Source organism: Carcharodon carcharias, chromosome 5 (genome assembly GCF_017639515.1).
Source record: "Carcharodon carcharias isolate sCarCar2 chromosome 5, sCarCar2.pri, whole genome shotgun sequence".
Lineage (NCBI taxonomy): Eukaryota > Metazoa > Chordata > Chondrichthyes > Lamniformes > Lamnidae > Carcharodon > Carcharodon carcharias.
In genome coordinates, this window is record NC_054471.1 from 197,687,881 (window position 1) to 197,713,483 (window position 25,603).

A 25,603-nucleotide genomic window follows, 5' to 3' on the forward strand; every position below is an offset into this window, starting at 1 on the left:
GACAAGGGGAGGTGGTTAGATTATCTCTTGTTGGAGATGCTCACGTGAATGTTACTTGCCATTTGTCAGCTCAAACCTGGATATTGTCCAGGTCGTGCTGCATTTGGATATGGACTGCTTCAGTATCTGAGAGTTCTCAAATGGTGCAATCATCAGCGATCCCTACTTCTGACCTTATGATGGAAGAAAGGTCACTGATGAAGCAACTGAAGGTGGTTGGACCGAGGACATAACATAATTAGTGAAAACTTGTTAAGAGTACAATTTCAGGACAGAATGAGATTGCGATCATAGCAGTTACTATAATAATTAGCTAGGGATAAAGTGAACTGTTCTAAATTTGTGATATAGATTGATTTAGTTAAGTAATGCACCCAAACAGTAATAGGCAAGCTATTCGTTCTGCTCCCTAAAACTGACTTAACTTGTAGTAACTACGAAAATGAATGTCAGGAGAAGGTGATACCAAACCACAGCTCCAATTGTTCCAAAAGTGTTCTTTTCTGTACAAAGGTGAATTAATTTTTTGTCTGATTAAACAGTGCTGTTCTGCTAAATTTTATATAGTGAAATTGAAATGGAACTGAGTTGCATTTAATCCAGCTCTGACAGACTGGACAAAACTCTCTTTTTCTCTCCCTCTGTGCCAGATGTGAAATTATGGAATGTTGCAACACAGAAACAGGCTGCACAGAAACTGGCTACACGGTTCATCAAAACTGTGCCACTGGCCTCAATTCAACTCACCCCACCTGGCAGAAACTAGACTGGGGGTCTAGTTAAAATAGAGGAGGGAACTTACCCATTCGGGTATGTGGAGTCAGGAGACAATTTGCAGAATGGGTAGCAAACTGGCTAAAAAACAGAAAGTAGGAGTTGGAGACAGTTACTCAGACTGGTGGAAGATGGGAAGTGCTGTTGGACAGGGATCAGTGCTAGAATCATGGTTGCTCCCCATTCATATAAATGATTTGGACTCTGCAGTTGGAAGTAAAATATCAAACTTGACAGGTGACATCAAATTGAAGGGAGCAGTTAATGCTGAGGAAATAATTCTTTGTGATTATTTTAAATTTGGTGCACTCGTTATCATCTTGATTACCATAGGAAACAATCTATCAATGTTCACCTGATCCTAATTCTTCAGAATCTTAGGCACCTCTCAAGTCATCAGGTAACATTCGCTTCCTTTTAGTGAAAAAAGTCAAACAGGCAATTAATTCTTCACTGCTGGAAATACCCAAATGAATCTGCCTTCTACTTTTTCCATTGCTTTAATTTCCTTCCTTTAATAGTATCTGAAACCGTACTTAATACTTTTGTACATTTTCAATACAACCTTCAGGATCCATATTTGCACCAACAGCTTTAATGGTTCTTGCACCTGACATCAGGTCACTCTACACTTGTACTCTATTTAAAATCTCACAATTAAAGTTATAATTCCATTCCATGTTCTTATTTCCAAAATCTATTAATTCACATTTTCTACATCAGTCTGCACCTGTCATCTAACATATGGGTCTTTCCATTTCCCCCCTGTACATCCTTGTCACAATTTTCTATACACCCCAATTTGATGCTCAGTAAATTTCAATATCGCTCCCACAACATCTAAGTCAAGATCACTTCCTTTAAGGATCACACTTATTTCACCTATCTTCGTCGGAACATTTCTGGAATCAAAATGTCTCTTCTGACTCACTGTGAGCAATGCCATAGGAGATCTGCTGGTATAGTAAATAAAAAGCAACTCCTAAGCAGGGCTGGGAATGGGTTTGGACAGTCTCCCTCCAATTTCCAACAGTCATAAAACTAATGCACAAAACTGTCAACAGCTTAGCAGAAAGTGGCAGCCATTCAGAGATGCCAAAAGGCTGGTTAGTAAGAAAAATGGAACACAGTCACGTAGACACAACACGCATTCTTCTGAGTTTAAGGTTAAGGCAAAAGGGGATATGCTCTGTGCATTGCCAACTATTTTATGCCTCACTTAATGTGCAAGAGGAATTTAGGATCTCTCCTTTTCTAAGCTATTTGGTGTAATATGTTTCTCTGTTCCATTTAATTTGAAGCTACATCTAGCAGTGTAACAATTTACTGCTTTCTGAAAGGGATTGATTAATTTTGCCTGCAGTACTGTAGTGAACAAACATACATGTGTCGTTCGGTTTAGGGCAGCAGTCAACTTGTTTATCAAATTGTTTACCTTTTGAATGGTCATTTCTTTTCTCTCTCTGAAAAATTCATTTATAATCAAAATGTGTGTGGAAGACTTTGAACCATATGAAGTAAATGTTTTCTCATCCTATTGTTTATGTGATGTTGGAGTCATGTGGGTCTGAAGAATACAGGCGAGGTATTTTGATCAGGAGGTCAGCCAACTATCTTGATGTCCAATTCAATTATGCCTCATGAACCCATTAATTGGGTATATAAGACCTGAATGACCCTCATTATTCAATCAAGCTAGCATCATGTTCATGATGCTCCAGAGGCTTGGCTTAAATAGCCAAGTGGTTATGGTACTGGGTTTGTAACCCCAAGATCAAGAGTTCAAATCTCACAATGGCAAACTATGAAACAATGTAACTTCATCTGAAACAGATGGAAACAGGTTTGTACTCAAAAGAGTATCAAGAGTTCAAATCTCACAATGGCAAACTATGAAAAAAAATGTAACTTCATCTGAAACAGATGGAAACAGGTTTACTCAAAAAGAGTATCAAGAGTTCAAGCCTACGGCCATACTAGTCTGAAAACGCCTGATCTCGTCTGATCTCGGAAGCTAAGCAGACTCAGGCCTGGTTAGTACTTGGATGGGAGACTGCCTGCGAATACCAGGTGCAGTAGGCTTACCGGATGTCCCTGGAGAAGGAGCACGCGGTGTCTGCTGGCACTCTCGAGGCCTTCTGTGCTCGGTGGGCACCGCGGGGACTGGGGTGTTTTGTTGACCCCTTTAATCACATTTTGATTTAAAGTTTGTAAGTTTCCTTTAAAACTTTGTTCTTGGTTTTACAGCTGACCTGAATTAGGGGCTGTGCCTGATTTTTCCCAATTTTGTTGATTTGGTTTTCATTTAAAAGATTATCAAGAGTTCAAATCTCACAATGGCAAGCTATGAATCAGGCTGTGTCACCATACTACGCATCATCATGATGCTCCAGTGTGCCTTTGATCCTGGTTTCAATTGACAACTATATCCAGAAGTCTTGCAGGCTGAAAATAAATAGGACAGCTGCTGACTATTGCTTTGGTTCACTAGGTTGAGCTACAAGTCCATGTCACTGCAGCAAGATGGAACACCATGTTAAGTTATCAAAGTGTGCTCAGAATACTGGTTCAGGAAAGACCATTGTGATCATAGAATCATAGGAAGGTTATGGCACAGAAAGAGGCCACTTGGCCCATCGTGTCTGCGCTGGCCGAGAAACAAGCCACCCAGCCTAATCCCACTCTCCAGCATTTGGTCCATAGCCCTGCAGGTTATGGCATTTCAGATGCATATTCAGAAACCTTTTAAATGAGTTGAGGGTTTCCGCCTCTACTACTCTCTCAGGCAGAAAGTTCCAGGCTTCTAGGTGAAAAAATATTTCCTCATCACCCCTCTAATCCTTCTACCAGTTACTTTAAATCTATGCCCCCCCTAGTCACTGCCCTCTCTCCTAAAGTAAATATGCCCTTCCCATCCACTTTACCCAGGATTCTTTCAATTTTGACCATCTCAGTCAAATCTCCCTTCAGCCTCCTCAATTCCAAGGAGAAGAACCCCAGCCTTTCCAATCTTTCCTCATGGCTGCTCTTTTCCAATCCTGACAACATCCTCATAAATCTCCTCTATACCTTCTCTACTGCAATTATATCCTTTCTATAATGAGGTGACCAGAACTGCACACACTACTCAAATTTTGGCCTAACTAATGTTTTATATAGTTCTAGGATAACCTCCCTCTTATATTCTAGGCCTCAGTTAATAAAGGACAAAATTCCACATGCCTTCTTAATCACCCTATTGACCTGTCCTGCTACCTACTACCTGTGACATTCCCTCCAAAGTCTCTCATTTCCTCTACACCTCTCCATACCCTCCCATTTATTGCATATTCCCTTGCCTTGTTTGACCTACCCAAATGCATCACCTCACACTTCTCTGGTTGAATTCCATTTGCCACTTTTCAACCCACCTGACCAGTCCAGTGATATCTTCCTGCAGTTTATAGCTATCCTCCTCATTATCAGCCACACAGCCAATTTTTGTGTCATCTGCAAACTGCTTGACAATTTACGCTCAAATCATTTATACCACAAAAAGTAGGAGACCTAGTACTTGAGTCCTACACCGTCCCGGACCGAACCATTTATGATAACATCCATCTGGTCCGGGACATCATCCACCATTCCCAGAGGGCTGGTCTGTCGAGCGCCTTCCTGTCTCTCGATCAGGAGAAGGCGTTCGACAGGGTGGATCACGAATACCTACTCGGAACTCTGCGAGCTTTCGGGTTCGGGACGCATTTTGTCGCCCGGATCCGACTTCTGTACACTGCCGCGGAGTGTCTAGTGAAGGTTAACGGGTCCCTGACGGCGCCCCTTCGCTTTGGGAGAGGGGTACGTCAGGGCTGCCCCCGGTCTGGCCAGTTGTATTCTATTTGCGTGGAGCCTTTCCTGCGCCTCTTGCGGAGGAGGTTGTCGGGATTGGTTCTGCGCGGGCCGGGCATCGGGGTGGTCCTTTCGGCTTACGCCGATGACGTGCTCCTTATGTTTAGTGACCCGGCTGACCTGCGGAGGATGCGCGAGTGCCAGGAGGTCTACTCTGCCGCTTCTTCTGCCAGGATCAACTGGGGTAAGTGTTCTGGACTCCTGGTCGGTCAGTGGCAGATGGATCCCCTACCCGAGGAGCTCAGGCCTTTCACCTGGAGCAGGACCAGCCTCCTCTACCTGGGTGTCCATCTCTGCCCCGCTGAGGAATCCTGGCCGGCAAACTGGCAGGAACTGGAGACGAAAGTCACCGCTCGCCTGCGGCGCTGGACAGGACTGCTCCGAGTGCTATCTTACCGGGGTCGAGTTCTGGTCATAAACCAGCTGATCGCCGCCATGTTGTGGTATCGGCTGGTCAATTTGACCCCTCCCCCGGACTTTGTCACAAGAATCCAGAGATTGTTAGTCGACTTCTTCTGGGACAAAAGATTGCACTGGGTTGCTGCCGAGGTTCTGAGTCTCCCGCTTAGGGAGGGTGGTCAGGCGCTAGTGTGCCTACGCACACAGGTGGCGACTTTCCGCCTTCAGACCCTGCAGCGATACCTCTACGTTGAGCCTCCTCCTAGATGGTGTGCCCTGTTGACGTATTTCTTCCGTCAGGTGCACGGCCTGAATTATGACGTGCAGCTCCTGTTTATAGAACAGCTGGGCCTCGGTGGCTCCTTGCAGGCGTTGCCCGTCTTTTACCAGGACCTGATCAAAGTCTGGAAAGTGGTCGCCTCGCGACGCAGCTCTCCCCCGTCAGGAGTAGCGGCTATCGTCAGAGAGCCGCTGCTCAGGAATCCGCCCCTCCGTCCTTTTCAGTGGTTGGCGGAGAGGAGGGCTGTGGCCGCAGGGGTGACCAGGATCGGGGACGTGCTGGGTGGCGGAGGACTGGGCTGGATGCTCCCGCAGGAGTTGGCGCGACGCGCGTCTGTGAGTGTCCAGGTCGCAGCCGATGCCATCCAAGACCTGAGAACGGTCGTGCTCGGACCCGACGTTATTTTGGGTCTTGAGGTGGCCCAGGTGCGCGGTGGTCTTCCGTCTGAGCGTTCCCCTGTTCGGACGGAATTCCACATTGGCCCCAAGCCCCGAACCCTCCCTCGGGTGCTGGTGCCCCGCAATATGAGCCGCCTCGGGGACATGCCCTCTGTGCCTTTTGGCACAGCAAAGAGGGGCTTTTTGTATGGACTGCTGCTGCACACCTTCCATTTTCTCGCCCTTGTCCGTCGACCGGACACGCCCTGGCGTGCCTTGTTGCCGTCCGGCGGCGGAGGCCCTCGATGGGAGGCCCTCTACGGAGGTGTCCTCCCCCTTTCTATCGGGGACCTGGGTTGGAGGGTGTTGCATGCAGCAGTCCCTTATAATAAGAGGATGCATAGGTTCACGGACTCTCAGGACACATGCCCTTTTTGCGGTCTTGTGGAGTCCGTGGACCATGTATACATAGGGTGTTGTAGGCTGCACTCCCTTTTTAGTTATTTGAAAAACCTTTTATTGATGTTTTGTTTGCACTTCAGCCCCACGCTCCTGATCTATGGGCACCCGGTGCGGAAGGGGGTCGGGAAGGAGGAGGACCTCCTCGTGAACCTGCTCCTGGGCCTGGCCAAGTTGGCCATTAACAGGTCCAGGCAGCGGGCGATCGACGGGGGAGTCCCGCCCGATTGTTTGTCCCTCTTCCGCGGCTACGTTCGCTGCCGGATGTCCCTGGAGAAGGAGCACGCGGTGTCTGCTGGCACTCTCGAGGCCTTCCGTGCTCGGTGGGCACCGCGGGGACTGGGGTGTTTTGTCGACCCCTTTAATCACATTTTGATTTAAAGTTTGTAAGTTTCCTTTAAACTTTGTTCTTGGTTTTACAGCTGACCTGAATTAGGGGCTGTGCCTGATTTATCCCAATTTTGTTGATTTGGTTTTCATTTAAAAGATTATCAAGAGTTCAAATCTCACAATGGCAAACTATGAAACAATGTAACTTCATCTGAAACAGATGGAAACAGGTTTGTACTCAAAAGAGTATCAAGAGTTCAAATCTCACAATGGCAAACTATGGAACAATGTGACTTCATCTGAAACAGATGGAAACAGGTTTGTACTCGAAAGAGTATCAAGAGTTCAAATCTCACAATGGCAAACTATGAAAAAAAATGTAACTTCATCTGAAACAGATGGAAACAGGTTTACTCAAAAAGAGTATCAAGAGTTCAAGCCTACGGCCATACTAGTCTGAAAACGCCTGATCTCGTCTGATCTCGGAAGCTAAGCAGACTCAGGCCTGGTTAGTACTTGGATGGGAGACTGCCTGCGAATACCAGGTGCAGTAGGCTTACCGGATGTCCCTGGAGAAGGAGCACGCGGTGTCTGCTGGCACTCTCGAGGCCTTCTGTGCTCGGTGGGCACCGCGGGGACTGGGGTGTTTTGTTGACCCCTTTAATCACATTTTGATTTAAAGTTTGTAAGTTTCCTTTAAAAGTTTGTAAGTTTCCTTTAAAACTTTGTTCTTGGTTTTACAGCTGACCTGAATTAGGGGCTGTGCCTGATTTTTCCCAATTTTGTTGATTTGGTTTTCATTTAAAAGATTATCAAGAGTTCAAATCTCACAATGGCAAGCTATGAATCAGGCTGTGTCACCATACTACGCATCATCATGATGCTCCAGTGTGCCTTTGATCCTGGTTTCAATTGACAACTATATCCAGAAGTCTTGCAGGCTGAAAATAAATAGGACAGCTGCTGACTATTGCTTTGGTTCACTAGGTTGAGCTACAAGTCCATGTCACTGCAGCAAGATGGAACACCATGTTAAGTTATCAAAGTGTGCTCAGAATACTGGTTCAGGAAAGACCATTGTGATCATAGAATCATAGGAAGGTTATGGCACAGAAAGAGGCCACTTGGCCCATCGTGTCTGCGCTGGCCGAGAAACAAGCCACCCAGCCTAATCCCACTCTCCAGCATTTGGTCCATAGCCCTGCAGGTTATGGCATTTCAGATGCATATTCAGAAACCTTTTAAATGAGTTGAGGGTTTCCGCCTCTACTACTCTCTCAGGCAGAAAGTTCCAGGCTTCTAGGTGAAAAAATATTTCCTCATCACCCCTCTAATCCTTCTACCAGTTACTTTAAATCTATGCCCCCCCTAGTCACTGCCCTCTCTCCTAAAGTAAATATGCCCTTCCCATCCACTTTACCCAGGATTCTTTCAATTTTGACCATCTCAGTCAAATCTCCCTTCAGCCTCCTCAATTCCAAGGAGAAGAACCCCAGCCTTTCCAATCTTTCCTCATGGCTGCTCTTTTCCAATCCTGACAACATCCTCATAAATCTCCTCTATACCTTCTCTACTGCAATTATATCCTTTCTATAATGAGGTGACCAGAACTGCACACACTACTCAAATTTTGGCCTAACTAATGTTTTATATAGTTCTAGGATAACCTCCCTCTTATATTCTAGGCCTCAGTTAATAAAGGACAAAATTCCACATGCCTTCTTAATCACCCTATTGACCTGTCCTGCTACCTACTACCTGTGACATTCCCTCCAAAGTCTCTCATTTCCTCTACACCTCTCCATACCCTCCCATTTATTGCATATTCCCTTGCCTTGTTTGACCTACCCAAATGCATCACCTCACACTTCTCTGGTTGAATTCCATTTGCCACTTTTCAACCCACCTGACCAGTCCATTGATATCTTCCTGCAGTTTATAGCTATCCTCCTCATTATCAGCCACACAGCCAATTTTTGTGTCATCTGCAAACTGCTTGACAATTTACGCTCAAATCATTTATACCACAAAAAGTAGGAGACCTAGTACTTGAGTCCTACAGTGGGGAAACCCACTGAAAACAGCCTTCCAGCTGCAAAAACACCCATCAGCAATTAGTCTTTATTTCCTGCCATTGAGCCAATTTTCTATCCAGCTTGCTACATTCCCTTGGACCCCATGGCTTTTTTTTTAAACTAGTCTGCCATGTGGGACCTTGTCAAAAGCCTTGCTAAAATCCATGTAGACAACATTAGCTGCACTACCCTCATCAATCCTCCTTGTTACTTCCTCAAAAAATTCAATCAACTTTGTCAGACACAACCTCTCCTTAATAATCTGATCAATCTGGCCTGACTCTGTATTTAAGAAATGTCTCTTGTGCCTACTATATTTCCATCACCAGGTAAAGTTTTCAGTTCTCTTAAAAATGTCCCACTGCCTTGCTAGCAGTCCACTCCACACATTTATAATCCTGCATAAAGTAGTCAAATCTAACTGTTTAATCAGCCTTCCTATTCTAAGTTTGAGGTTACACCTTCTTGTTAATTTGTGACTCTATTAAGCGTACTGTTACAGTCAGGTGAGAAGTGATAGAATGTTAAACAGTACTCCATGTGGGTTCAGAGGATTATACTGTGCAAAGTCAATCACTTCCGAAGATTCTATTCCTCTAGAGGTACAACCTAGGATCATATCTTGTCTCTTTACTGTTGCTGGACAATGTGCCAATAGCTTCAGCAATGTACCTTGAACCCTTCTCCTCAGTCATGTTGTGTAAGATACTATCATTTAACATAAATTGTAATGATTTATCACCCTTTCTTAATCTCAATATATTTGCATTAAATGGCATCTGCCACCTGTCAGCCCAACTACCCAAAATACCAGGTCCTTCTGCACTTGATCAGCTTATTCCTGGTTGTTTGCAGTCCCTCCCAGTTGGTATCATCTAAAAACCTGTAAAGTTTCATTTTGGTCCCCGTTTCCAAGTCATTTATGTACATTGTGAACAACACCAGACCCAGCACAGATCTCTGATGCACTCCACTAGTTAATCCCTTCCATACTAATCCAGTTCCATGGACAGCCAGCTCTTTAGTTCTCATTTTTGACTCATTATCAATCCATTTTACAATAGATGCTAATGTCTGGTTCACATCTTTTTGCATTACAAAGCACAAATATACTAGACAAGATGAAGGTTACGATGACTGACAACATTCCAGCTGTATTCCTGAAATCTGAGCACTAGAATCCCTGGTAGCTAAGCTAGTCCAACGAAATTATGGTAAATAGTACATGCATGACAATGTGGAAAATAACATATACATTTCCTACCTACAAACAGGACAGATCTAGCCTGACCAATGTATGTCCCAGGAGCCTTCCCTCAATCATAACCAAGGTAATGGAATGAGTAATTAATTGTGCCATCAAGCTACACCTACTCGCCTTTCTGATGCTCTGTTTGGGTTCCACCCAATCTACTCAGTTGGAGACCTCAACATAGCCTTAGTTGAGGAATGGGTACAGCAACTGAATGCCTTAACATCAAGGCAGCAATGAACTAAGAATGAAACCAAGAAGTTCTGCTAAATTAGGTTAAATAGCACCAAGGTGAAAATCTTTCAGTGGCTGGAGTCATATCTGACATAAATGGAAAGTGCTCATGGTTATTGGGAAGTCAATCATCACAGCATCACAACATCACTCCAAGAGTTCCTCCATAAACCAAGGATTCTCACTGGAAGAAGCAAGGGGAAATGTTGATGAAGATTCTTGAACTGAGGGCAATTCACTACATGTGGCTATTAAAATAGAGACTATGACTTTGTTTCGAAGGGAATGAAATCAATCTTTGATCATGTGATGAGGCATCACATGTCAGGTGACATACAGTCAATGTCACATGAGCAAACCTCCAGTAATACTCCCCAAGAGTTGACAACTCCATCCCCAACAGTGCAGCACTCCCTCAATCTAGGCTGGCAGTACCATGTGCTCAAGTCTACGGGAAAGAACGCAATGCTTCTCCACGGTTGTCCAGATAGGTGGGCCTGCACTCATCTCATTCCATTCTTATCCACCTAATCAGAACCAAAAAATTGATTGCAATGGCTTCTTTTCCTGCTCCCGCACTGTTACCTCTGGCATCCCTCAAGGGCCTTTCCTTGGCTACCTCCTATTTCTCATCTACAAGCTGCTCTTTGGCAACATCATCCAAATACACAGCGTTAGTTTTCACATGTTCGTTGATGACACCCAGCTCTACCTCACCATCACCTCTTTCAACTCTCCACTATTGCTAAGTTATCAGACTGCTTATCTGAGATTCAGTTCTGGAGGAGCAGAAATGTCCTCATTGGGAAGCCAAAGCCATTGTTTTTAGTCCCCACTTGTTGCGATCATCTGATTTCATAATTCATGGGCGGAATTTTACCGTCTGTGAACAGGGGGTGGGGCCCACTCGCCGACGTGTAAAATGATGCAGGATTATTGCAGGGGCAACCCCCGACATCGTCATTTAAACAATTAAAAAGACCTGCCCGTCCAACCTTAAGGTTGGCAGGTCGGCCAGGAGACCCAGCACGAAGTAGAAAAAACATAAAACCTCATCCACCGGCGAGATCAGGTTTCATGCAGGGTTGTAAAAAGTTTAATAAACTTATTATGTAAATTATGAACATGTCCCATCTCATGTGACATTGTCACATGAGGGGAACATGTTAGGGAATTTTTTTTTCTATTTTTAAAAGTGTCAGCAATCTCCCTGAGGCTGCACTTAGCTTCAGGGAGAGGTGCGCTTTATCATGTGCATGCGTGAAAGAGTGCCCTCTCGCTTTTGGGGAATCCCCCCCCCCGCTGCCTGCACTGGGAGCACATGGCGCTTCCCACCAGACATCACGCTGGGCGGGCCTTAATTGGCCGCCCATATAAAATGGCGGTGGGGCCCTCTTCTCCAGCGGGGATCAACTCCCCACCCGCCGGAGATTGGGTCAGGCCCACCCGCCCGACAGGCAGAAAATTCTGCCCCATGTGTTTTATAGAGGTATAACTTTTAGTTTTAGAAATATAATTTTTAGTTTGGGGAGTAAGATGTTAAATGTAATATAAATGGAAACATCTGGTTAAGAAACTGATAAACAACCCTGAATAATTCTTTTTTAAAAACTGGACAATGACCCTTTAAAATGGCTGAAGCTATGACTGTCTGGCCCTGAACAAAAGAGCTACCATGGCACTATCGTAGAAACTTGCACCTCTTTATTTCTGAAGGGACACTAATGGCCCCCACATTCAAAGAGAACTATAGAAAGGCCATCTGCATTGCATAACTCAGGCCCGGCCAAACGGAACCTATTTGTCTGCTAGGACAAAGGACCCTGCAACTTTCCTTCCAAGTTTTAATTGTTGCAACATTTAACAATCTCAGGGACCCAGAAAAAGGGATGCACACCATCTGTCAAAGCCAGAGAGCTGGGTCATGTGTCATGAACCTCTAGCTGGTGGAATTAGTTATATTCCACTCGAACTCAAGTTCTGTCGAAGGGTCATGAGGACTCGAAACGTCAACTCTTTTCTTCTCCGCCGATGCTGCCAGACCTGCTGAGTTTTTCCAGGTAATTCTGTTTTTGTTTTGGAATTACTTATATGCCTTGCTGTATTGAAAATTCAGTCTGCAGTTTTAACATCGACAAGCAGCAGCACAGTAAAAAAGGCCCTACCCAGACTGAATGGCTGGCCCTATCTACACTGTTTCTACTGGAACCTCTGTACCATCACCTACAAGACTAATCTACCTCAGGGCCCTCTCTCCTCATGTGAAGTCAACTCCACTGGAAAAGTGAATTATACAGCATCGGTTTTCAGCCTGAGGATCTCCATGAAGGGATACCTCATTGGACTTTGATTCTGCACTCTGGGCTCATGTGAAACAATAATTCTTTCCCCTGTGGTCTTTGGCCTGTAATCTTTCTTTTCCCTATCCCTCTTTTACTGTAGGAGTGCACAGAGGGCCTACGTTGCATTTGAATGTGTGCAAATAAACTAACCCTCTGAGTTCATCTTATCTCGAATTTCCTGTGAGGATATTAATAGAAAACCAAAACTTGAATGGTTGGAGAATTATAAGCAGCGGCATAAAGCGGAAGTAAATCAAAACACCTTTCTGTTTACGGATGGGTGGTGAGAGAAGAAATCAGGGCTGTTTAAATTAATCCCTCTCCTGTCCATAACAAAGTGCAATTCAAACAGACTTGGGGCAATTACGGTGCGAAGTGTTTACTTAATAAGGTCAGAATTTGAACAGAGAAAACTTAAACAATGGATGATGCATCTTTGGGATCTTTGTGGGGGCAGGAGGTCTACAGTTGTCTTCATAATGGATTTACATTATTTATGTTGCTCCCAGATCAAAGAAATTGGAACCAGCAAGTCTGGAGAGAGGGCAATTATATCCATTAAAGACATGAATTAGTCATGGGGGTCACAAAATCAAAGGGGTTGCTTTGAAGGTAAAAGAGTTACATTTCTGTTAGAACATCTCTGGTATGCCATGTTGCCATGGGGATAGGCTCTACAGGGAAGTGCTCTTTTGTGTTTTGGGGGGTGTTTACTCACAGAAGCAGGCAGTGAGCAATTAGATTTGGGAACAGACAGAGACAGTTGTAACTCACTGAGTCAGGGGAAGCAAGAGAGATAAATGTTAGCTATGCCTGCAACTTAAGCTGAGAAAATACTAACTTTATCATTCACAGAAGAGAATGTGGGTGGCAGCTCGAGCTCAGTTTGGAGACAAGGTTCGTGAGGGGGGAAAAAAAGAGGCTGGAAGATTTGCCTAGCTTGGAGCTAAAGGAGGAAATCTACAGTAACCCTCAGTGAAAATAAGCAGCTCAGCTTGGAATCAGGCAGAGAGAGAAATCAGCCAGGAAAAGTAAAGTAGCTGTGGACCAGGAGAATAGAGCTGTCAGAAACCAGGAGTGTTTCTAATTTTCTATTTAAGTCAATGCGCAGGAATTGCGAGTGAAGCTCAGGCTGGGGCTGAGAAACCCCCAGACCTTACAAGACAGCTGTGGAAAAGTTTGGAGTTGGTCCCGAGAAAGTGGATAACATTCAAGAACCTAATCGGCAAGTCATAGTAGAAAGGGAAAGTTGACTTGAGGATTTTAGTCTAAAGAATCTGTCATTGTGTTTTACTGTGCTTTATGATGTACAGAATAAGTAATTATCTAAGACAGTGTTAAATTAGTAGTGCTCACTTCATTTATTTTTATACTGTAAAGTTCATTTTTCTTTAAAAGCATGAAAACTTGTGGCATAATTTCTTTTGGTTGATCGTGGGTGTTCAAATTTCTCTTTAAACGTTAATGGTCTCCACGGGAATTGTAACATACTCCAAACTCTGTTCCCTAGTTACCGACTCCATCCCTCTCTCTGGCAACAGTCTGAGATTAAGCCAATCTGTTCACAACCTTGGTGTCACTTTTGATCCTGAGATGAGCTTCCGACCTCATATTCATGCCATCACCATGCCCATTTTCACCTCCGTAATATCACTTGAATTCACGCGTCTTAGCTCATCTGCTGCTGAAAACTTCATCCTTGCCTTCAGTACCTCTAGATTTGGCTACTGCAATGCACTCCTGGCTGGTCACCCACGTTCTATACTCTATAAATTAAACGGGTGGTGAGAGGAGAGGAGGTCATCTAAAATTCTGTTGCCTGTGTCTTAACTCGCAGCAAGTCTCATTTCCCTATCTCTTCTATGCTCACTGTCCTATATTGGCTCCCAGTCAAGTGACATCATGATTATAAAATGTTCATCCTTGTTTTCAAATCCTTCCATGGCCTTGACCTTCCCACAACCCTCCGAGATATCCGTGCTCTTCGAATTTCTGGCCTCTTGTGTATTCCCAATTACAATTGCTCCTCCATTGGTGGCCGTGCCTTCAGTAGCTTAGGCCCCAAGCTCTGGAAATCTCTCCCATTACCTTTCTGCTTCTGTACCTCACTTTTCTCCTTTAAGGCACTTCTTTGTCCAAGCTTTTAGCTATCTGATCTAATTATGTTTCTTTGAAGTGCCTTGGTGTTATATACATATGTTGTTTTTTTTTAATTCATTCACTCATTGCTTTATTCATTCATAGGATGTGGGTGTCACTAGCTAGACCATCATTTATTGCCTTGCCCTTGTTCAGGGGGCATTGGAGAGTCAACCACATTTGGAGTCTGAAGTCACATGTAGGCCAGACCAGGTAAGGATGGCAGATTTCCTTCCCTAAAGGACCTCAGTGAACCAGATGGGTTTTTACAACAAATCGGCAATGGTTTCATGATCATCATTAGATTTTTAATTCCAGATTTTTACTGAGTTCAAATTCCACCATCTGCTGTGGCAGGATTTGAACCCAGGTTTCCAGAGCATTACCCAGCGTCTCTGGATCACTAGTCCAGCGACAATAGCACTAGGCCATCTCGTCCCCATTTTAAAATGTCCATTTGGTGTGCCCCTTGCTAAAAGGTAAGGAATCATTACCTTAGTTTCCACAAAGGGATCAAAAGGCTGTTTGTTCCTAATGCTCAAAGTGTTTCATTCCAGTTTCAGTGTTTGATAGCTACTCCGATGACACCTTCACTGATCAATGCAGATGTTAAGAGTTTGAATGATGCCATGGTGATAATATCTCCCTTCCTGCAGACTTAAATATGATCCAATCCAAGTTTCAGGTTAAAAATGGAAACTGTAAACTAATATGTGATACAACGAGGTGCAAGTTATCATTGGTTTCCAAATGGGTTTTTATGTAAGGTGTCCTAAGGTGCTTTACTATTATGGAGGCAAGTGTACACGTGTGTTCATTAAACCTATATGTTAATGTTGAATAAAGAAACAAAAATTTGAAAATGGTAAGACATTCTGGAAGGGTCAAAAAAATACTGAGGCTTTGTTTACAGAATTATATCACGAGACCTTGTGCAGCAAAACCATTTATATCTTCATTTCTTCCCCAGAAAGTTCAAAATATTGGGCCCGGATTTTGCAGTCAGTGACAAACAAACATTTCTAGCCCTTCATTACATTTGTCCACAGAATTCTTGAGGGTTTTTGCACTGGAACTTAAGTTTACTAGAAATGCAAAACAGTGTGGTGCCCTATACAGGGGATTTGGCTCCTGTTTAAACAGTGCAAGCAACTGACTCTCCTTAATGAGATTGAAGGATCCTTAACTGAGGTACACAGTCTAAACCTGGGAGGTTAGAATATTTAATTTAATGTCAAAACCGTTAAAAGAAAGAGAAAGATGAGATTAGCAGAGAAAGAAAGAGATTAAAGAAACAATAGAAAATGTTAAAAAAAAACTTTTAAAAATCTCTAACGATAATTAAAATCTGAAGGCATGAGACTCTGATCCTTCATTTCCCCAACCAGACTGTGGATGTATCTACACCACAAGGACTGCAGCAGCTTAAGAGGCCTCACTACCACCTTGTCAAAGGCAATTAGGGGTGGGCAACAAATGCTTACCTTGCCAGCAACGCCAACATCATGTGAAAGAATAAAAACTTAAAAAGCAAAGATACATAAAAGTTAATTTTGAGGGCCAAAGAGGTTGTTTGGCAGCAATTAATACTCAACACACAATTAAAATTTATGTACACTCGAATGGATTAGCCCCAACTTTTTCTGACATGTTTAGTGGGTAAACACAGCAAATTCACGCTCTTCCAACTACAATTTGCATTTATACAGCACTTTAACATGATAAAACACGCAAAGGCATTTCACAGGAGGGTTTTAAAATTCTCACTAAACAAAAACAGAATTACCTGGAAAAACTCAGCAGGTCTGGCAGCATCGGCGGAGAAGAAAAGAGTTGACGTTTCGAGTCCTCATGACCCTTCAACAGAACTGATTTTTCTTTACAATGAGAGGGATGAAATATAAAATTCTCACTCTTTTTTTCCCAAATCCTTCCCTGGCCTAGCCCCTCCTTATCTTTGTAAACTCCTCTATTCTCACAACCCTCCAAGATATCTGCGCTTGTCTAATTCTGGCTCCATGAGTATCCTCGATTTTAATCACTCCAGCATTGGTGGCCACGTCTTAAGCTGTCTAAGTCTTAAGCTTCGGAGTTCTTTCCCTCAACCTTTCTCCCCCATTAAGATACTCCTTAAAACCTACTGCTTTGATTAAAACCCTCCTGTGAAATGCCTTTGCGTGTTTTATCATGTTAAAGTGCTGTGTAAATGCAAATTGTAGTTGGAAGAGCGTGAATTTGATGCGTTTACCCACTAAACATGTCAGAAAAAGTTGGGGCTAATCCATTCCAGTGTAAGTACATTTTAATTGCTTGTTGAGTCTTAATCAAACAAAATTTGGCACAGAGATAAAAACAAAAAAACTGCGGATGCTGGAAATCCAAAACAAAAACAGAATTACCTGGAAAAACTCAGCAGGTCTGGCAGCATCGGTGGAGAAGAAAAGAGTTGACGTTTCGAGTCCTCATGACCCTTCGACAGAACTTGAGTTCGAGTGACTGTCTCCGTCTCCGACTTACCCCACGTGGATTTCAACTGAAATTCCACCCCTCATGTTTCGAACCCACCCAGGATTACAGGTATCTCCGGGACATAAAACGTTTCTCGGACTGCTGTTCCCGTCACATTCTGAAATCCACACTCAGTGCCACGCGCCGCCACATGAACACACTCGACCTCCCCCTCCAGCAGCACCACCGTACCCTTTTTCAAAGCTGCGCGTGCCCCCAGTTTCATTTTATTCTTCAGCTCATCCGACGCCTCAACAAGAAACTTTTTCTCTTTCTCTCAAGTGCTAAGGAACGCAAGCTCCAACAACTCATCGACACCAACACCCATCTAGGACCCTCCACCCCTGCCCGTCCCTCCGTCCCCACCCCATCTTCCAATCCCAACTCCAGCCGTGTATTCACTATACCCCCTGACCTTCCCCTCTCCGATGCTGAACGTTCAGTGCTCAGCAAAGGAATTAGTTTCATACCCTTACGCCCTCACCTCAATGAATTTCGGGCTCGGCATGATACTGAACTCTTCTTCCGCCGTCTTCGTCTCCGGGCTCACTTCTTTGGGCAGGAGTCCTCTCCCAGTTCAACGGATCCATTTACCCATCTCCAATATTCTCCCTCCACCTGGACCCCTCCCTCTGGATTCTTACCTTCTCTCGATCTTTTCATTGAGAACTGTCGGCGCGACATTAGTCGTCTCAATTTCTCTGCTCCTCTCACCCATTCTAACCTGTCTCTCTCTGAACTTACTGCACTCCATTCTCTCAGGTCCAACCCTGACATTGTCATCAAACCTGCTGACAAGGGTGGTGCTGTCGTTGTCTGGCGCACTGACCTCTACCTCGCGGAGGCTGAGCGTCAACTCGCAGACACTTCCTCCTACCTCTCCCTGGACCATGACCCCACCACTGAACATCAAGCCATTGTTTCCAGGACTGTCACTGACCTCATCTCCTCTGGGGATCTCCCTCCCACAGCTTCCAACCTGACAGTCGCCCAACCTCGGACGGCCCGCTTCTATCTCCTACCCAAAATCCACAAACAGAACTGCCCCGGTAGACCGATCGTCTCAGCTTGCTTCTGCCCCACAGAACTCATTTCTCGTTATCTTGACTCCCTTCTCTCTCCCCTTGTCCAGTCCCTTCCCACCTACATCCGTGATTCCTCTGACACCTTACGTCACATCAACAATTTCCAGTTCCCTGGCCCCAACCGCTTCCTCTTCACCATGGACGTCCAATCCCTCTACACCTCCATCCCCCACCAGGATGGTCTGAGGGCCCTTAGCTTCTTCCTCGAACAGAGGCCCGAACAATCCCCATCCACCACTACTCTCCTCCGTCTGGCTGAACTTGTTCTCACGCTGAACAATTTCTCCTTCAACTCCTCTCACTTCCTCCAAATAAAAGGTGTGGCTATGGGTACCCACATGGGCCCCAGCTACGCCTGTCTCTTTATGGGGTATGTGGAACATTCCTTGTTGCAGTCCTACTCCGGCCCCCTTCCACAACTCGTTCTCCGGTACATCGATGATTACTTCGGTGCCGCTTCATGCTCTCGTCAGGACTTGGAAAAATTTATTAATTTTGCTTCCAATCTCCACCCCTCCATCATTTTCACGTGGTCCATCTCTGACACTTCCCTTCCCTTCCTTGACCTCTCTGTCTCAATCTCTGGTGATAGACTGTCCACCAATATCCATTACAAACCCACCGACTCCCACAGCTATCTCGACTACAGCTTCTCACACCCCGCTTCCTGTAAGGACTCCATCCCATTCTCTCGGTTCCTTCGCCTCCGTCGCATCTGTTCCGATGATGCTACATTCAAAAACAGTTCCTCTGACATGTCCTCCTTCTTCCTTAACCAAGGTTTTCCACCCATGGTCATTGACAGGGCCCTCAACCGTGTCCGGCCCATCTCCCACGCATCCGCCCTCACACCTTCTCCTCCCTCCCAGAAACATGATAGGGTCCCCCTTGTCCTCACTTATCACCCCACCAGCCTCCGCATTCAAAGGATCATCCTCCGCCATTTCCGCCAACTCCAGCATGATGCCACCACCAAACACATCTTCCCTTCACCCCCCTTATCGGCATTCCATAGGGATCGCTCCCTCTGGGACACCCTGGTCCACTCCTCCATCACCCCCTAGTCCTCAACCCCCTCCTATGGCACCACCCCATGCCCACACAAAAGATGCAACACCTGCCCCTTCACTTCCTCTCTCCTCACCGTCCAAGGACCCAAACACTCCTTTCAAGTGAAGCAGCATTTCACTTGCATTTCCCCCAACTTAGTCTACTGCATTCGTTGCTCCCAATGTGGTCTCCTCTACATTGGAGAGACCAAACGTAAACTGGACGACCGCTTTGCAGAACACCTGTGGTCTGTCCGCAAGAATGACCCAAACCTCCCTGTCGCTTGCCATTTTAACACTCCACCCTGCTCTCTTGCCCACATGTCTGTCCTTGGCTTGCTGCATTGTTCCAGTGAAACCCAACGCAAACTGGAGGAACAACACCTCATCTTCCGACTAGGGACTTTACAGCCTTCCGGACTGAATATTGAATTCAACAACTTTAGGTCGTGAGCTCCCTCCCCCATCCCCACCCCCTTTCTGTTTCCCCCTTCCCTTTTTTTTCCAATAAATTATAAAGATTTTCCTTTTCCCACCTATTTCCATTATAAAAAAATAAAAAAAAAACCCCCACTAGAGCTATACCTTGAGTGCCCTACCATCCATTCTTAATTAGCACATTCGTTTAGATAATAGCACCAACTTTAACTTTAACACCTATGTGTTCTATTGTACTATTGTCGTTGACATCTTTTGATGATCTGCTTCTATCACTGCTTGTTTGTCCCTACAACCACACCACCCCCCCCCCACCTCTCTGTCTCTCTATCTCTCCGCCCCCCCGCACACACACACTTTAAACCAGCTTATATTTCAACTCTTTCTTGGACTCGAACTCAAGTTCTGTCGAAGCGTCATGAGGTCTCGAAACGTCAACCCTTTTCTTCTCCGCCGATGCTGCCAGACCTGCTGAGTTTTTCCAGGTAATTCTGTTTTTGTTTTAAATTTGGCACCAAGCTACATAGGGAAACATTAGGGCAGATGATCAAACACTTGACCAAAGCGGTAGGTTTTAAGGAGAGTCTTAATGGGGGAGAAAGGTTGAGGGAAAGAACCCAAAGCTTAAGACTTAGACAGCTTAAGGTGTGGCCACCGATGCTGGAGCGATTAAAATCGAGGATACTCATGGAGCCAGGATTAGACAAGCGCAGATATCTCAGAAGGCTGTGAGGCTAGAGGAGTTTACAATGATAGGGAGGGGCTACGCCAGGGAAGGATTTGAGAAGAGGAGTGAGAACTTTAAAATTGAGGCATTGAATAACCGAGCGCTAATGTAGGTCGGCGAACAAAAATATTTAAAAGGGCCCCCACATATAAACAAATTGCTCATGCACTACAAAATTAGTTAGAAAGTCGGTTAGTGATGGGTGCAAGTCAGGACACCAGCAGAGTTTTAAATGACCTCAAATTTACACAGGGCGAAAAGTGAGAGGCCAGTCAGGTGTTCCACGGAATCTTCATGTCTAGAGGCGACAAAGGCATGGATGAGAGTTTTACCAATAGATCAGCTGAGGCAAGGGGTGAGACAGACAATGTTACGGAGATGGAAAGAGGCAGTCTCGATGTTGGCACAGATGTGTGGCCGGAGGCTCATCCTGGGTCAAATATGGGATCAAAATTGCAAACAGGCTGCTCAGATTCAGACAGTTGCCATGAAGACGGATTGATTCAGTGGCTGGGAGCAGAGTTTGTGGTAGGTGCTAAGGACAAGGGACAATGACTTAGACCTTCCCAGACTCGAAACGTTAACTGTGTTCCTCTCTGCAGATGCTGCTAGACCTGCTGAGGTTTTCCAGTTATTTTTATTTTTATTTTTGTTTTAGACCTTCCCAGAGTTTAGTTGGAGGAAATTTCAGCTCATCCAGCACTGGATGTCTGACAACTAATGTGTTTCTGTGTTGAGTCTAACAGCAAAGTACTCATCTAGCAAAGCTTCAGTAGGAACAAGGCAACTCTGGCAGCAATTTCTGGATTTCTGTGTTTAACTGCATATGTGTGCTTTTTTTATTCATTCACGGGATGTGGGCGTCGCTGGCTGGGCCAGTATTTATTGCCCATCGCTAGTTGCACTTGAAAAAGGTGGTGGTGAGCTGCCTTCTTGAACCGCTGCAGACCATGTGGTGTAGGTACAACCAAAGTGCTGACAGGAAGGGAGTTCCAGGATTTTGACCCAGTGACAGTGAAGGAACGGCGATATATTTCCAAGTCAGGATGGTGAGTTACGTGGAGGGGAACTTCCAGGTGGTGATGTTCCCATCTAACTACTGCCCTTGTCCTTCTAGATGGTAGTAGTCGTGGGTTTAGAAGGCGCTGTCCAAGGAGCCTTGGTGAATTCCTGCAGTGCATCTTGTAGATGGTACACACACTGCTGCTACAGTGCGCGGTGGTGGAGGAAGTGAATGTTTGTGGATGTGGTGCCAATCAAGCGGGCTGCTTTGTACTGCACAGTGTCAAGCTTCTTGAGTGTCATGGGAGTTGCACTCATCCAGGCAAGTGGAGAGTATCCCATCATGCTCCTGATTTGTGCCTTGTAGATGGTGGACAGGCTTTGGGGAGTCAGGAGGTCAGTTACTTGCCACAGGAAAGCTAGCCTCTGACCTGCTCTTGAAGCTACAGTATTTATATGGCTAGTCCAATGGTAATGGTAACCCCCAGGATGTTGATAGTGGAGGATTCAGAAATGGCAATGCCATTGAACATCAAGGGGTGATGGTTGGATTCTCCCTTGTTAGAGATGGAAATTGCCTGGCACTTGTGTGGCACAAATGTTACTTGCCACTTGTTGAAAGTTGCTGTCCAATTTACTCCATAACAACAATTGGCACGATAGCCTCAGTGTTATTTCTACCACAAAACCTGGCCAATCCTCCAACGTACTGTTCTAGTGGTACATAAGCTTTTTTCTAGCTCTTATTTAAATTCTGCAAAGTTAAATTTACACAACAAAAAAGCTCTGAAAGCTTTGGTCTGCTCGGCATTTGATATTCCATCATGTGAAAACGTGGTATCAGTGGTGTTTTCAGAAAGCGGATTACAGAAACTAGTGTAACAGTTACCCCCGGGACACATGACATAGGCCTAAGGTACAAAGGTGCAGGTTCTGTTCAGAGGAGACAAACCACATTCACAGGAAATGTGAAACTGTTGAAGGAGAAAAGATCTACCTAATAAATCTGAACAGGAGCAAGGAGGGTGAGCCAAGGGGAAGAGGGAAGAAGCTGCTGCAATAACAGCAAACTGATTATCCTCCTGTCTGACAATCATGAGGCAAGCATGGGCAAAGGTCACACTGCCAGTCAGCATTTCAAAGGAACAGTCAGTCCTAGCCAGAGAACTGACCAGAAGGATAATAAAACCATAAATGCAAACCGAGTATAGTGAGTAGTCAAATAAAGTACCCACAAGTAATTTTATGGTCATAACCCAATCTCAGGGATCAAATGGCCATTGTAAACTACTATTGGTTTATGTGGTCAATCAAACCTCACAAATAGGTTAGTGCCTTGCAATTAAACCTGGATGCCTATTATTCTACTGCATATAAATTTCAGTTCTGATTCGCACAAAAGCAAGTAAGACCCGGAATGCCAGTGTAGTATTATGCGGAGCAGCAGTTCCAGTAGTGACTCTCACTGCCCCTAATGTGGTTGTTATATTGGCAAGGTCATCATGTGTGTTACAGCTGACAAGGCTCCATACACCATTAATTTCAACTTCAGAGGGTTTGTATAGTAAAGTCCAAATGAACTAACAGCTGGCAGTAGCCGCATTTGAAATCTCAAAGCCTCTTTTTGGAATCAACAGCTTCATAAGCTGCAACAGACTGATAGTTTGCTGACATAACAACGCATTGCATTTCTACTTGCAAGGGCATTGGGGTGGGGTGGGGCGGGAAGGGTGGGAGGTGAATCTCCATCGGAAACCTGCTGCAAATCCCAGGGCAGACGAGTGATCCATTTGACAGGTAGTTAAGGAAGACATCTATATTGTAGTTTTATGATATTGTTCGACAGAACGCATTATCATATCCACATCCAGTGAAGGTGTAAAGAGACACAGCACTCAAAGGGATTAATGTTTCCTGTATTCCAAGCCATACAGCAGCAGCTGACATTACTTGTGAAGGTGTCTAGAGCTCGGAGCATTAAACAGTCTGCAATCTGTGATATCTTTCTTTTCCTTTCCCCCTGAATGTATGCAAATTTTGTGCCTGCGGGCTGCTTGCACCTCAGTCAGGCAGCCAGGGAGCAGATGAGCAGGAATGCTCTGCTGCCTTTCCCATCTGACAGTGATAGATGATCAGCCCTAATGCTCAGCTCAGGCTAATACATTCGGTCCTCTCTTGCCTTCTGTTCCTAAACGTCTCCTCCTTCAACCTGATTTCCTGTGTGCACCATTAATCTCATAGGTCAAGGGGTTGCCTCCCCTTTTGTCTTATCTCGTCTTGGTTCAATCTGCCTTTTATTTTAGCCAGCATTACAGTTCATATTTTCACCGTAACTACATGAAATATGTCGTATCATGTTTGTTTGCCAATGTAATGTGTGTGTAAAACCGCCTTTGCACTTTTCCAGCTTCTTCCAGACCAAGTAGAGCTTCCTCCAAATAAATATGTTTTTATCATTATTAATTTTATGAAATTAATAACAATAATAACTTTGTATTATTCGTCTGCTTTTGCTTTGCGCATCAGAAAATTTTTGTGAACAGTTGATCGTCTCAGTAACACTTATTACCAAGCCTTCTTTGAAATAAACTATTTGACATTGTAACTAACATCAATGCAGAAACAGCCATTATAAGTATTCTTGTATGTTGACAAAGCCAAAAATGGTTTGTGATCTGAAATATAACAAAAAGACAGATGGATCGGTAGTGATTTTTCATGTCTCAGCTGATCCAAGCAGTATTTCATTTATTAATTGTTTTACTATTTTGCTACAGTTAAAATAATGTTATTACCCAGATATTAAATTTTTGCAGTTGAAAATGATTATAGGTAAATATTTTTTCCATTGGCACAAATAATATTTCTTATGACCAAAACAATACCCTTCATTGAAGGCATTTTTAGCTTGCTATGTGGTGTCAGCTATTCAAGTCTTTCTGCTCTGTCTGCAATTTGTTCTAAATGGCACAACAATTCCAGGAGAACTACATACACAATTTATGAACTGTTCAAGTTATTCAATGGGCTGGAAATTTTCCTTAATTGCTTGAAAACTCCACTAGTGCTCAATTAATCTGATTTTAGAGAGGCATTGTTGCCTACCTGAATTGCCATTTTTCTCACACTCTGACTTTAGTTCTTGGTGAGTTGAACCACAATGTTCTGTCGTGTGTTCCATTAATAAAGGTCAGGATTCTGCTTCTCATCTAACACACAATGTTTTCCTCCAGTAAAAGTAGAAAGATTGCAGGAAAGAATTCGGGAAGCATGTTTCAAGAAATCTCATTAATATGCAGGCACTGCCTCTTTAAAGCAAAGGAAAAGATCTGGAATTTTTATGAACGTTCATGGCTGTTGCCCACTAGTCGAGCGCCCTGTACCAAACGATGGATGAAAATATACATCTGTATATTGGCAAAATGCATTGCAGAAAATTATCTGGGTCCTGGAGGCAATGAATACAATTTAAATAAAAAATAAAATAACAGAATTTCTATCTTTTTCTACCTTCTATCGGGCTGGATTTTCGCAGAGTCGGGAAGAATTCACTGGTCTTTAGAAATGGCAGGCAGGGCCCTCATGCAGAAGTCCTGTCCCCATTTCCAACAGATCCAATTTTTGTCAGCAGGGAGAAGGGGGTGAGGCGTGATTCACACAGGAGAGAAATCTGAATTTAGCAGGGCCGTTTGAACTTAGTGCTGAGTTCAAACAAACACAAATTTGGCTGGTCCAAGGGCCTTAACCTGCAGCATGGGAGTTATGAATGTATTCAGTGGACATAATCTCTCTTTAAAGATGGATAAGGTCTGTTCAACTATCGTGATCTGATATTTTGTTTTAAATCTCTCACTCTTAAACATCAGTGAGAGTTAAAAAAACACTCTGCTGAACTGCTTTCATTGACAGGTCATCTGGTATAAGTAAAAAAGAAGCATTACCATCTGTTTGTGCAGTCTCAGTTGAGGTCTTTATTGACATTTTCCAAGGGCTATCATTATGTCATTGTGAATGCTTGGCTGAGTTTCAAAAGCTACAAATATCTCAGCATGGGTTTCTGAGTTTGCAGTTTGATTGGTAGCCTAAAGAGGCTATTAAAAGGATTAGCTGCATTTGAAGTGGGGTCAGAATATAAGTTTGTTTTTGTAAGAATCAACCACTTGAGAAGATTTAAAAGCTTTGAATAGGTTTCAGCTCCTGAGGTCTGCCCATGATGGATACTGGGTGAGTAGATATGGAGGTGACATG

The 25,603-nt window shown here is 44.3% G+C and overlaps 1 protein-coding gene and 2 non-coding genes across 6 annotated transcripts in view; 2 read left to right on the forward strand and 1 right to left on the reverse strand.

Annotated features, from left to right (window-relative positions):
- Positions 1 to 25,603, reverse strand: part of msra (methionine sulfoxide reductase A) — a 475,363-nt gene that overhangs the window by 308,780 nt on the left and 140,980 nt on the right. The window lies entirely within an intron of this gene.
- LOC121278585 lies at positions 2,738 to 2,856 on the forward strand. Its single transcript, XR_005943241.1, has one exon. It is a non-coding gene; the product is annotated as a 5S ribosomal RNA (ribosomal RNA).
- On the forward strand, positions 6,943 to 7,061 carry LOC121278586. The gene has a single exon (XR_005943242.1). It is a non-coding gene; the product is annotated as a 5S ribosomal RNA (ribosomal RNA).